At 33.1% G+C, this 12,057-nt stretch overlaps 3 long non-coding RNA genes across 3 annotated transcripts; 2 read left to right on the top strand and 1 right to left on the bottom strand.

Annotated features, from left to right (window-relative positions):
* Nucleotides 1–292: 292 nt before the first annotated feature.
* LOC139778907 (uncharacterized) lies at nt 293–3,267 on the bottom strand. The gene is made up of 2 exons (XR_011719721.1): nt 2,965–3,267; nt 293–1,310 (listed from the first exon to the last, which is right to left on the bottom strand). It is a non-coding gene; the product is annotated as an uncharacterized lncRNA (long non-coding RNA).
* On the top strand, nt 1,308–1,982 carry LOC139778906 (uncharacterized). The gene is made up of 2 exons (XR_011719720.1): nt 1,308–1,567; nt 1,755–1,982. It is a non-coding gene; the product is annotated as an uncharacterized lncRNA (long non-coding RNA).
* Nucleotides 3,268–7,837: 4,570 nt separating the features above from the next.
* LOC139778908 (uncharacterized) lies at nt 7,838–8,741 on the top strand. The gene is made up of 2 exons (XR_011719722.1): nt 7,838–8,106; nt 8,193–8,741. It is a non-coding gene; the product is annotated as an uncharacterized lncRNA (long non-coding RNA).
* Nucleotides 8,742–12,057: the final 3,316 nt, after the last annotated feature.

Genomic DNA, 12,057 nt, shown 5'->3' with positions numbered 1-12,057 from the left:
CCAAATGCCGAGCAAAGCTTAGCAACTACCTGATAACAAATTGGCACCAAATTGCTGTTAAAGTTTGTTGACTAAACCTAACGCCAAATTGATGCCAAATATTGAGCAAATTTTGGTAACAAAACTTAAGAACAAATTGACGCCAAATACCAAGCGATGTTTAGGGCGTTTCATTCAAATGGCGCGACACGTGAGTCGCCACTTTCAAAGCGCCCCCACCTCCTTCCTCGCTCTTGTTCAGTGTCATGGCCGCTCTTGCTGCGTTTCTTCGGACGAGACGAGTACGTTTTCCTTCTTTCGTAACTGATTGAGCTAAGCGGCACGTATTCTGGAGACCAACCGAGCGAGATTCGACTTCCCAAGGAGAGCTCACCGCCAGGAAAAGGAGAGCTTGAGGGAGGATTGAGGCGAGGAGTCCGGTCCAGCGAGCAGGGCCCTTCCGATATTCTCATTTGGGACGCCATATTGGAAGATCGACATTGATCGTGGTAGTACAAGGGGCTCTGCAAGGTTAATTCTCGTCTTAAGATCTGGAATTGCTCTCATTCTTGTGGCTCTGGTTTATATTCTAGCCCTAGAATTGATCTCGTAGACAAAAGCAGAGGCCCCCCTCTCTTTTCTTTTCTTTTTTTCTTTTCTTTTCTTACTTTGATTTCAATCAGTAATCCAGACTCCTTAATTCCGCCCTGTAAGATCTGGTTAATTCTCGTCTTGAGATCTTGGAATTGCTCTCATTCTTGTGGGTCTGGTTTATATTCTAGCCCTAATGTAATTTTAATATATGCATTACAATTTTACACTGTCAAATAATAAATAATATCGTTTGATAATAATAACAACAGTATAGATAATAGTAACAATTTTATTACTTGACTTATTTCATTCTATTTTTGACAACTCGTATATACATTAATTGTGGCTAAGGTCTATACTATGTCATAGTGTAGATCTTAGCTACATTTCTGGCAAGTCAGTCCAAAGTATGCGGCTTTGTTCTCTATCCTTTTTATCTGTAGCAATTTTATTTCTTTTTATTTTTTAATTATTTTTTATGTATTATCTCTTATGTATCAGGTTTCTGAAGAAGACTAAGTATATAAAGTCGAAACGTAAAACGTTAATTGTATTTAAAATTTGTTTAATTAAACGAGATTTTGTTTTTAAATTTAAATTGATGACCTTTTTATAACTCGAGAAAATCAGCCAGCCTTCCATCCTATAAGTTTATTTTGTACTGTTAGTTTAATTAATTTAGTTATATTTTTTTCCATTAACATTCCATTTGTTATAGTGATTGTGCAGTAGAAAATCTGAAAAAATAAATGTTTTTAAAAAGTAAAGATAGTATATATTTTGAAATCTATGTATTTTATGTAAACATAACATTTAAATTTATTTGCAGTTTATTTTAGAACATGCCAAAAAACACCGTTTCATAAGCTTTCTAAGAAAGTTAAAAGGCAGAAAGTGAATGTTGAAGTTGTAGAAGAACTCAATTCAACAGATTCTTTAATTGAATTCGATCAGTCGCATATTCAGCAAGCACATGCTTCCGTTAAAAGCCAAAGTTCCGTAATACCAGATTTTCTTCATAATCAAAAAGAATCTGAACTTTCTCATTATTCTTAACTTTTTCATCATTCTGAACTTCCTCACCATTCTGAATTTTCTAATAATTCTGATCATTTTGAGTACTCTGAACACTTTGATTTCGAAAATAACGATAATTATAGAGATATATTTAACATTAACAGACACACCGGCAACAATAACGAGGCTCATTCAGATGACAACGATGATAATTCTGAAAACTGCGAGAATAGTGATGAGAATAAAAAATATTCGAAATGTTTCGTGAAAACAAGAGTTATAAAGAAGAGTTATAAGAGTATAAAGAGTTATACTCTTATAGTCTTAAAGAAGAGTTATAAGAGTATAAAGAATATGTAATATTATGTAATAAAATGTTTCATTCTACTTGCCGTTTGAATCTGATTAAGGCAAAATTGTAATATTAGTTTGAAATAGAAACAATTTAAAATACAAGGGAAATGCTTTAGTTTTATAACTATCATATTCTTGCAATATTAAAAATTTTACATATTCTTTCTTTGATTAAAATATTTCTCAAAATAATCTTGGAACTGTTGATGAAATATCGTGTATTTTTTTATCTGTAAAAGTTTAAAGTTTTGTTTGAATAGTTTAAAAGTTTTGTTTGAACGGTTTAAAAGTTTTGTTTGAACAGTTTTTTTCTGCTGTATATTAATTTCTATTACATCAAACACTACAAAATTCACTTCGGTTGCTTGCACCTAAATGATGTATATTATTCTTTTGTTATTTCTTTCTGACAACAGTACTGCATTATTCCATCGTAATCGACGAACTATGCACATTGTGAACATTTGTTTATTTCAATTTTGCATTCTTGCAAATAATAAATCGTGTTTCAAGTTTGAACTAGTTGTTTAAATATGCACGGTAGTTATTATTGTATGATTAAAGAAAGGAAAGTTAGTAGTATTAGGCTTATAAGAATATTGTTTTAGATGCATTTTCATAGAAATTATACTCGTGTTTTCAGTAAGATTCTATAAATCCTTCTTATACCGGCCAATGCATTATCTGCGCACGGAGTATGTGTTCCAGGCATTATATAAGATTCTCGAGTGTTTACAAATATTGTATGTGCTGTTGACAAAGTTAAATGTTTGCATATGTCAGTAAATTCACATTGTATAACATTTACTGTAATTAATATATAATTAATTATTTTATTGCCACCGTTAGATTTTATAAATGTCTTATAATGTTTTATAAATATAAAGATTTCTTTTAACATATGTAACATATGTATAAAATAATTTATTGTAAATCAATAACAAATTATATGCTTTTTTATAATTTAATGCTTTTAATTTTTCCTTAAAAAAAAATATTTTAGTATTTATTAATGGCTACGTAACAAGGCTTGCTGCAATTTGGCGTCAAGCTGTGTCATCAAGATTTGCTCGGTATTTGGTGTCAATTTGGCGTCAAGTTCTTTCGTCAAGGTTTGCTCGCAATTTGGCACAAATTTGCTGTCGAGCTTTTGTTGGCAAGCCTTGTTCACAATATGGCGCAAATTTGCCGTTGAACTTTTGCTGCCCTGTTTTGCTCGATATTTGGCGTCAATTTGGTGTCAAGTCATGTACACAAGCTTTGCTAGCAAAACACAAGCGTATTGCAGACACAGATCGCACCGAATTTGTCGACAAGTTTTGCGCGTGTCTATTTGGTGTCTATTTGGTTACAATTTCCTGACAAATTGTTTACTGGGTGGCGGCTATGGCGGCACCTTTGGAAGAATTGGTCCTTGTGGACCTGGAAGGCAACAACGAGAAATATACAGTAATCGTTAGTCACGAACAGTGATCGGCAAAAATTCTGTTTTTAGTAATGATATCGGCGGTTATTTTTAATTAATAAAAAATAAAAAATTTGAATGTTTTTAATTTTAATTAACAAAAAATTGGTAGGTAATTAATAAAATACTAAGCTCTAAATTTAAAATAATTATTAATTGATTGAAAATATAATACTCTGTCTGAAAAATTAATAAATAATCAGAAATATATTGCTCATAATTTAAAAATTGGCCATTATATAAAATAAATTGTCAATTTTTAAAAAAATTACTCATTTAGAAAAAAATATTTATAATTTTTTAAAAAATTAGTAGTTTTTAAAAAGTAAATTATTTGAACAATTAGTAGATAATTATTAGAAAATATATTACTAATTTTTTTAGAAAATTAGCATTAATTAATTTTGTAAAGTATCCGTTTTTAGGAGTATATTAGTTGCAGTAGAAAAGAAACGATGACGTTAACTATACTAAATAATTTTTTCATACTGAAAATTCGTGTTTTTTGGGAAAATTTGCAATTACTAGATAAACTATAAACGTGCTTTGCACGCTCCCTCCCTCAACCCCTTCCCCATCAATATAACAATTATAATTTAATTATAATAATAATTATAAACAAATAATTGTGAATTTTATATGTTTATATACGTATTTTTCTTATTTATTCAGATATTTCTTGATATTTTTAACGTTTCTAACTTGACGTTGGTTACCTAGAAAAACTTAATAACTGAATCAAATGATTTCACTCTAGATAAAGCAACATATATATAATTTTCGTTGATTAAACACATCTATTCTTTAATCACACCAACTTTATCAAACATTTAAGTTTGAGAATTATTGTTTTTTTTTTACAAAATTATATTTTTTAATATAAATAAAGTTTAATTGTTTATTATCGACTTTCTTTGAATGTTTTTTCTGTTTTTTTATTGTTCTTTTAAAAACCTTATATGTACAAAAAACCCAGGTGGAAATCTGCCTCGATTTGCCGAGATTAAATACAGGGCCTGTGTAGAAAAATCCAGTTTGGAATATCCGTCTAGGTCCAGAATACACCCTAGAAATTTACCTTGATTTTACCGAGACAAAGAATAGTCGGGAAAATCTACATGGGTCCTAGATTCCCAGGTAGCAAACACAAGTCATTTTGACGTCAAATACTAGTCATGTTTGTACAAATGACGTCAAATGACCAAAAAGCGACTATGTCTTTAAAAATGACATTATACTGACGTTATTCCATAACATCATTATGACGTCTATTTTTAGTCATTTTTGGTTAGGTTAGTCTATGACATCGGCGACTAATAATGGACGTTTATAAGACGTCATTTCTTAGACCATCTAAAGACGTCATTTTAAAGACGTCTTAAAGTCGTCCAAATAAGGTCTTTTTGTAATATAACTATTTTTACTTCTTAATATTGTTTAATAAAGTAATAATAAAATAAAAACCACAAAATTAACTGCAATATGTTTGTTTAGCAACTTTATGATTGAAGTGGCGAATTTATGGTATAAGTGGATGTAGTTGCGTGTGATTATAGTTTTATGATAACTATTTCACGCAGTGTTATAGCTATCAAGAAGATTATCATTACAAGATTTTTGAACACTTTAAAGATGTACCTGTTATAGACAAGTACAGTTAATAAGGAAGCATCAGGGTGAGAAGATCGTCACTGTCCACTAGATCATCGAAGTCAAGCGACTCGGACGCGGTACTGTACTAGGATGGGTGACCGCCTTGAGAGCGGCTATACGCACATGGCATGTAACGAAACAGTTAAAAAAGTTTTTTTTTCTTAGATAAAGAAAAAAAACATTTTTTTATAAACGTTTATCAAGTAGACATTTTAACATTTTAATTTCATAAAAAACATTTCTAGAAACCGGTATGTCGTACAATGGACCTATTTTTGCCGTCAATAAGACGTCAGAAAATGACGTCAATTGTCTGTGACATTAGACCGTCATTTTAACGTCATTATGCCGCCAGTTAGTGACGTCAGGAATGGTCAGTAAAGGACCAAAATTTGACGTCAAAATGACTTGTGTTTGCTACCTGGGTTGCCACTGACAGGTTTTTCCCAAATTAGATATGAAACTATGCATGGGGCCTGGATTGGATAATCTAGCTTTAAATACCCTAATAGGTCCAGAATATAATCCTGAAATTTACCTAGTTTTTCCCAAGATAAAATTTATGTACTATAATATCAAGAGACACGGTAGTGTTTCGCGCCAAGTACGCGCGGAGCGAGACGCACCGTGACTCATTTACGCGAACGCACGAGTTGCGAGTACCCGAGATTTTGAGATCTCAATAACGAGTAAACGGATCAAGTTCTAAGTAGGCTAGGAATAAGTAGGCTTGGTGTGATCGATAGCTTGGGGTCGATTTATATAATAAGTGTTTTTATTTTTCCGCTACGTGCCCTACGAGCGGAGACGATGCAAAGTCTGAAATGGTAAATTTTACAATTAAGAATTAAACGTCGTCGTCGTCGTCGCCGTACGTACGGTTGCTTTTGCCTCGATAGATGGCATTTAAGAACATCTCGAGCGTCCCCCCGGGTCCCCTCCATGACAGTGTTGCTACACTGAAAAGAGACAGCATATACGCGTACGTGCGCGCTCGTCGCTTAGTGCGTTTGCAGGGACAGCGCGCTGTCAGTCAGTTATATAACCTAGAAATACATATCGCGTTCGCGCGTAACACCGTGGTCTCTCATCGTTAAATACTACTAAGTACGATCGCTTAATTCCCAATTTCGGTCGCGTCACGCAAGGATCGAAGTGCTACGAAATTAGGATGTGGGTGTGACAAGAGGCAAAATATCAGCGGGTCGGAGCATCGACATATCGATGGGTCCCCAGGTAGCAAACACAAGTCATTTTGACGTCAAATTTTGGTCCTTTACTGACCATTCCTGACGTCACTAACTGGCGGCATAATGACGTTAAAATGACGGTCTAATGTCACAGACAATTGACGTCATTTTCTGACGTCTTATTGACGGCAAAAATAGGTCCATTGTACGACATACCGGTTTCTAGAAATGTTTTTTATGAAATTAAAATGTTAAAATGTCTACTTGATAAACGTTTATAAAAAAATGTTCTTTTTCTTTATCTAAGAAAAAAAAAACTTTTTTAACTGTTTCGTTACATGCCATGTGCGTATAGCCGCTCTCAAGGCGGTCACCCATCCTAGTACAGTACCGCGTCCGAGTCGCTTGACTTCGATGATCCAGTGGACAGTGACGATCTTCTCACCCTGATGCTTCCTTATTAACTGTACTTGTCTATAACAGGTACATCTTTAAAGTGTTAAAAAATCTTGTAATGATACTCTTCTTGATAGCTATAACACTGTGTGAAATAGTTATCATAAAACTATAATCACACGCAACTACATCCACTTATACCATAAATTCGCCACTTCAATCATAAAGTTGCTAAACAAACATATTGCAGTTAATTTTGTGGTTTTTATTTTATTATTACTTTATTAAACAATATTAAGAAGTAAAAATAGTTATATTACAAAAAGATCTTATTTGGACGACTTTAAGACGTCTTTAAAATGACGTCTTTAGATGGTCTAAGAAATGACGTCTTATAAACGTCCATTATTAGTCGCCGATGTCATAGACTAACCTAACCAAAAATGACTAAAAATAGACGTCATAATAATGTTATGGAATAACGTCAGTATAATGTCATTTTTAAAGACATAGTCGCTTTTTGGTCATTTGACGTCATTTGTACAAACATGACTAGTATTTGACGTCAAAATGACTTGTGTTTGCTACCTGGGTCGGAGATATGTAGTGATAGTCTTGACCGTTTACTATGTTTACGCGAGCGTTACTTCTGTGATAACTTACAATAATTCACTCGTTTACGTGGAGGAATTATCGTATAAGTTACTACAGAAGTAACGTTTGCGTAAACGTAGTACGTGACAGATAGTGTGTGTGTATGTATGTGTGTGTGTGTGTGTAATCATCAATATATTATATAATATTATATATTAGAAGGTGCATCCAAAATCACACACGTATGCATATGCCGTCTTGTAAATGTTTTGTAAATTGCTGTCTTGTAAAAGTTGAAGAGAATGAGAAAGTGATCTGTAGCGCAATTCGTATTGTAGGCAAGTTATAATATTAATTGAATCGAGTCCATTATATTATTTATGATAGACGTTGATTTTATATCTTAGTGTCTGGAAATATTAATTATTCACGAAAGCAATAACAACAAAATAAATGTTGGTAAATTTTACGTTTGTATTCAGCAATCTCTAACATTTTAAAAAATAATTAAATTAAATATGTTCTTCTCACACACAAAAAAGATTAGACTCTAAAAGGATTAATTAATATTTAATCTAAATGTTAAATATATCTATCATAATAAAAATTATAATAGCAAAGTTTTTGGAAGTGGTGGACAAACCAGTTTATATTTTTAATGCAAACTTTACCTCGAATTTTTATATTCGTCAGTCATCAGAGGATTTTTTCTGCAGATATTTGAAGACTGGTGGATAATGGATTTTCTCGTGATTGAGCGCATACACGATTCTCTCTATTTAGATACTAACTTTTTGAATTCTGTTACAATAAAACTTTACTTTTTAGTATGGCGAACTCTTTGGTAATGAAGTTTTTAACAAGGTAAGATTTAAGATTATGTAATATAATTATAATTAAATTATCGTTTGGGAATATTATATATAACATTAACATAATTATTTTTTAAGGTAATTATGAAGGAGAGGGGCTTTCTTACCGATTGGCTGAAACTTCACAATTTTGTATATTTTGGTGCGTAAAACATAAATCTGTAAGTTAAAACTGTCGCTCTCAAATTTAGGAAAAACATTATTAAGTACTAAAATTGACTGTTGCGTAGTTAGAATGTCTGTTATACCAACATGATGTAGACGCACATGATCATGCGTAGTGACGTAAAAGTACATGGAATTACAGTACTATAGTGCAGTATAACAGCAACCTCTCATAATAGTCTGGCGCCTTTAACGAAAATAATCAGCCACTAACGGAAAAGGAAATTCTGAATGGTATTGGTTACTGCTTAACAAACGCGAAAGACTGGGACGGACATCGCGCAAAGAGGAACAAAGTACAAAACCTAGAGTAAAGTTCTATTTTTAAAATTTGTAGGCTAAGCTATATAATAAATAATTAAGTCTGTTAATATAAAGTGTGTTTAATTTTAATATGACAATTTATTTTGTTTTGCCGACGATAAATAAAAATATTTTCTTTTTTGGGATAAACGAGTAAAATTATTATTAAAACATCCTTCGAAAATCCTTCAAATAAAATATTGGCCCAGCCGGGATTCCAGGGAATATTTTAGGGAAAAATTTTAGATTCAAGCCTGGGCCAGACTGGATTATAAAAATAATTATGGTACAAACCAAGCAAATATCTAGGAAAATTATAGGTCCCAGCTAGATTCCAGATAATTTTTTTGAACAAATTCTGGGCGCAATCTTGGGCCGACCTGGATTCAATAATAGGGCCTATACGAGTTAGGCGTCCCAAACTTTACACAGGCCCTAGCTAGATTGTCCACCTAGGTCCCAGAAATATTTTTCAAAAAATATATGGGGCCCTGATTGTTTCCAAACAAAATTTCTACCTGGGAAGGTTAAAATATAAAGTTTTAAAAATTCGCAAATATTTGAGTCCGCCATATCCCAGGTAGCACATACACGTTTCAGAAATGTTTTATAAGCGTTTTTCCGAAACGTTTTATAACCGATTTCTAGAAACGTTTCTCATGAGTAAAAATGTCCATTCGAAAAACGTTCGATGGAACGTTTCTTTTCCAATAAAATAACGTTTAAAAAACTATTATAGAAACGTTTTGTTAATGATAAAGACATTTTAGATAAAGACATTTAAAATTCCTACTTTTCACGTCTTTTGAACGTGTTTATGACGTCTTTGAGACATGCGTGAGAATGTTCTAGAAGCTTTATGCATATACCATCTATGACGTCTATTCTTTTTCGAAGAAATTCATGAACTGGTGCACATTCGTGCAATAAGTTAAAGTGAAACAAAATATACTTGTCTCACTCTAACTTAATTGCATTACTGATGTGCACCAGTTCAGGAAGTTCTTCAAAACGGAACACACATATAAATGTTCTTTCAATGGCCACGTTCAGCAGAACGTTTATTTTGCAACTGTTGGAAGTTTTCTAAGCTCAGATTTGTCCGATGACAAATAGATAAAGACCGGTAGGACAAAATTAATTTAAGTAAATAAGTGGATATATGTGCATGGATCAAATGATTTATTTTGTGCAATAATAATTAGTGCAATATAAATTTAAATGTTTCAAAAAAGGCTATTAAAGCTATTATATATATATATAGATAAAGCAAATTATAATTTTGAAAGGAAAAATTTAACAAATAGGTATTTTTGTTAACTGTAGAAACGTAAAAAGTACGTTTCTTAAATCATGGTTTTAAAAACATTTTTGTTCAAACGTTTCTTAATGGTTCTTTACGGTTATGAAACTATATATACGTTCAAAAAACATATATGAAACTAATATGTGCTAAGGTAAACGTCCCAGTGGCCGGACGGTTAAGCATGATTTGTCATAAATAATACAATTTATAATATTTAGAAAGATGTTTAATATAAATATTTGTATTTATTCGAAAACTTAAGATTCCCTTAAGCAGGGAAAAATTATTTTAACTCACATATATCAATTAATAATTTAATATTTACATAAATAATGGAGCGTGTCAATGTACCAGTGGCCGGACAGCTGAAATAGGTTGTGGCTTAGTGTCCGGACATACTTTTGTCCCAGTGGCCGGACAGCTGAAATAGGTTAGAACCTAGTGTTTGGACATAACTTGTCCCAGTGGCCGGACAGCTGAAATAGGTTAGGGCCTAGTGTTCGGACATAACTTGTCCCAGTGGCCGGACAGCTAAAGTAGGTTATGGCCTAGTATCCGGGCATAACTTGTCCCAGTGTCCGACAAATTAAAAAATTATACTTATTTTAACATTTGTAAATGAAGATAAATTGTCGGTGAATAGTTTTAATGCCTTTAAAAACATGTAATTATTACACTTACCGCAAAAATCTATCAATTCCAACAAGCGACACTGCATGACACTAACCTCTCATTTTTTAACAAATTGCGTTCGCACATGCGTCCGGCGATTGGGACTACTGATATTTTTAATGTACCAGTATCCGGACACTCAAAATTATCGTTTTAATTGTGATTTTTAGGATGAATTTCGTCAAAACGAGTTTCTAACTAATCTTTAAAATTAGATAATTGATTATTTATTTACAAATATAATTAAATATCCAATTTTTATACTATTAGCTATATGCTTGCGCTTAACGAATCTGTTAACGATTGGCCATCATTTTGACAAACAACAGTGTTAGAAAGAGAGATTGTATATATATGTCCTAGCATATAAGTATATTCATATATAGAAGCGCGCGGCGCAGTCGGCATTGTTCGGGGGACGTCGGTCACGTGAGCCGACCGTGACTCGGTTGCGATGCGAGCCCGGGCAGTGTGTGAGGCTGTAGTCGCATGCGCGGGCCGAACATGCTCGATCTCGTCGAAGCACGAACGGCCATTCGTTACCGAAACGTAGATCAAGTAGCACGTGTATACGATCAGTCAGTAAAACGGATGTTGCATCATCCAAGAGATTTGTTAATCACTGCCTCGAAAGGGACATTGTTTTATCCCGCATCCGAACGAGAAGTTCCACGAAACACGAGAGCTGGCCGCTCAGTTAATTACACGAAGGAAGGAGGGCCAGTATTCCAGTATATTTCGAAGAAAGGAAGGACGACTATTGCCGTTACTGTTTCAAGCATTCCCTCGTAGCTAATTATTATCAACATTAATAAGAGGGATTCAATTACGGCGCAAGCCAGTCACGCCATCCTTTCAAGGATGTGCCTATCCAGAAGCGACGATTCTGCTGTTTGTGAGGTAAACCAAGAAATCTATCGATGTTTTGCTAGTTGAACAAAGCCTTAGGTAACGTGCGTTACAGTCGGCTTGTATTCAATCTCTCTTACAGAGGCCACGAAATTTGTTTACCTCAAGGAAGGTCATCTTTCGGAAAGAAAGTCCTTCTTATGATAACAAACCTTTCTGGTTTTATAACGAAAAGCTGAGCTCAGTACAAGATACCTTTTCATTTAATTGATTGCAATCAAACAAGTTTGTCAATTTCATTACGATTCATTTTGATAGTTCGAGAAACACGATTCTTGTGAAAAGTGCACATAAATGTAAAAGAAACTATGTATTCTATTTTCATATTAGTTAAGTTATTCTTAAACATATTAAGGATTTGTCACGACTATCTATTGCGTTAAAAAGATAACAATCATTACGGTGGTGATCTTGTTTACCATCTCTCGCTTAGAATTATTGAGTCATAATTTCCAACGCTGGAAACTGAATATTTCATACTTTACCATTTCTTTAATTTACTGTCTGATATTTAGTATGTATTCTGTGGGTGATAATTTCAGATGAATGATCCTTTTCATGATATACTTTTCTATGAATATTTATAGT

The sequence above is a fragment of the Temnothorax nylanderi genome, unplaced genomic scaffold (assembly GCF_030848795.1).
Source record: "Temnothorax nylanderi isolate EJ_2023f unplaced genomic scaffold, tnyl_v1.0 TNYL_tig0201_pilon, whole genome shotgun sequence".
Lineage (NCBI taxonomy): Eukaryota > Metazoa > Arthropoda > Insecta > Hymenoptera > Formicidae > Temnothorax > Temnothorax nylanderi.
This window is presented reverse-complemented; position numbering and strand designations above follow the sequence as displayed.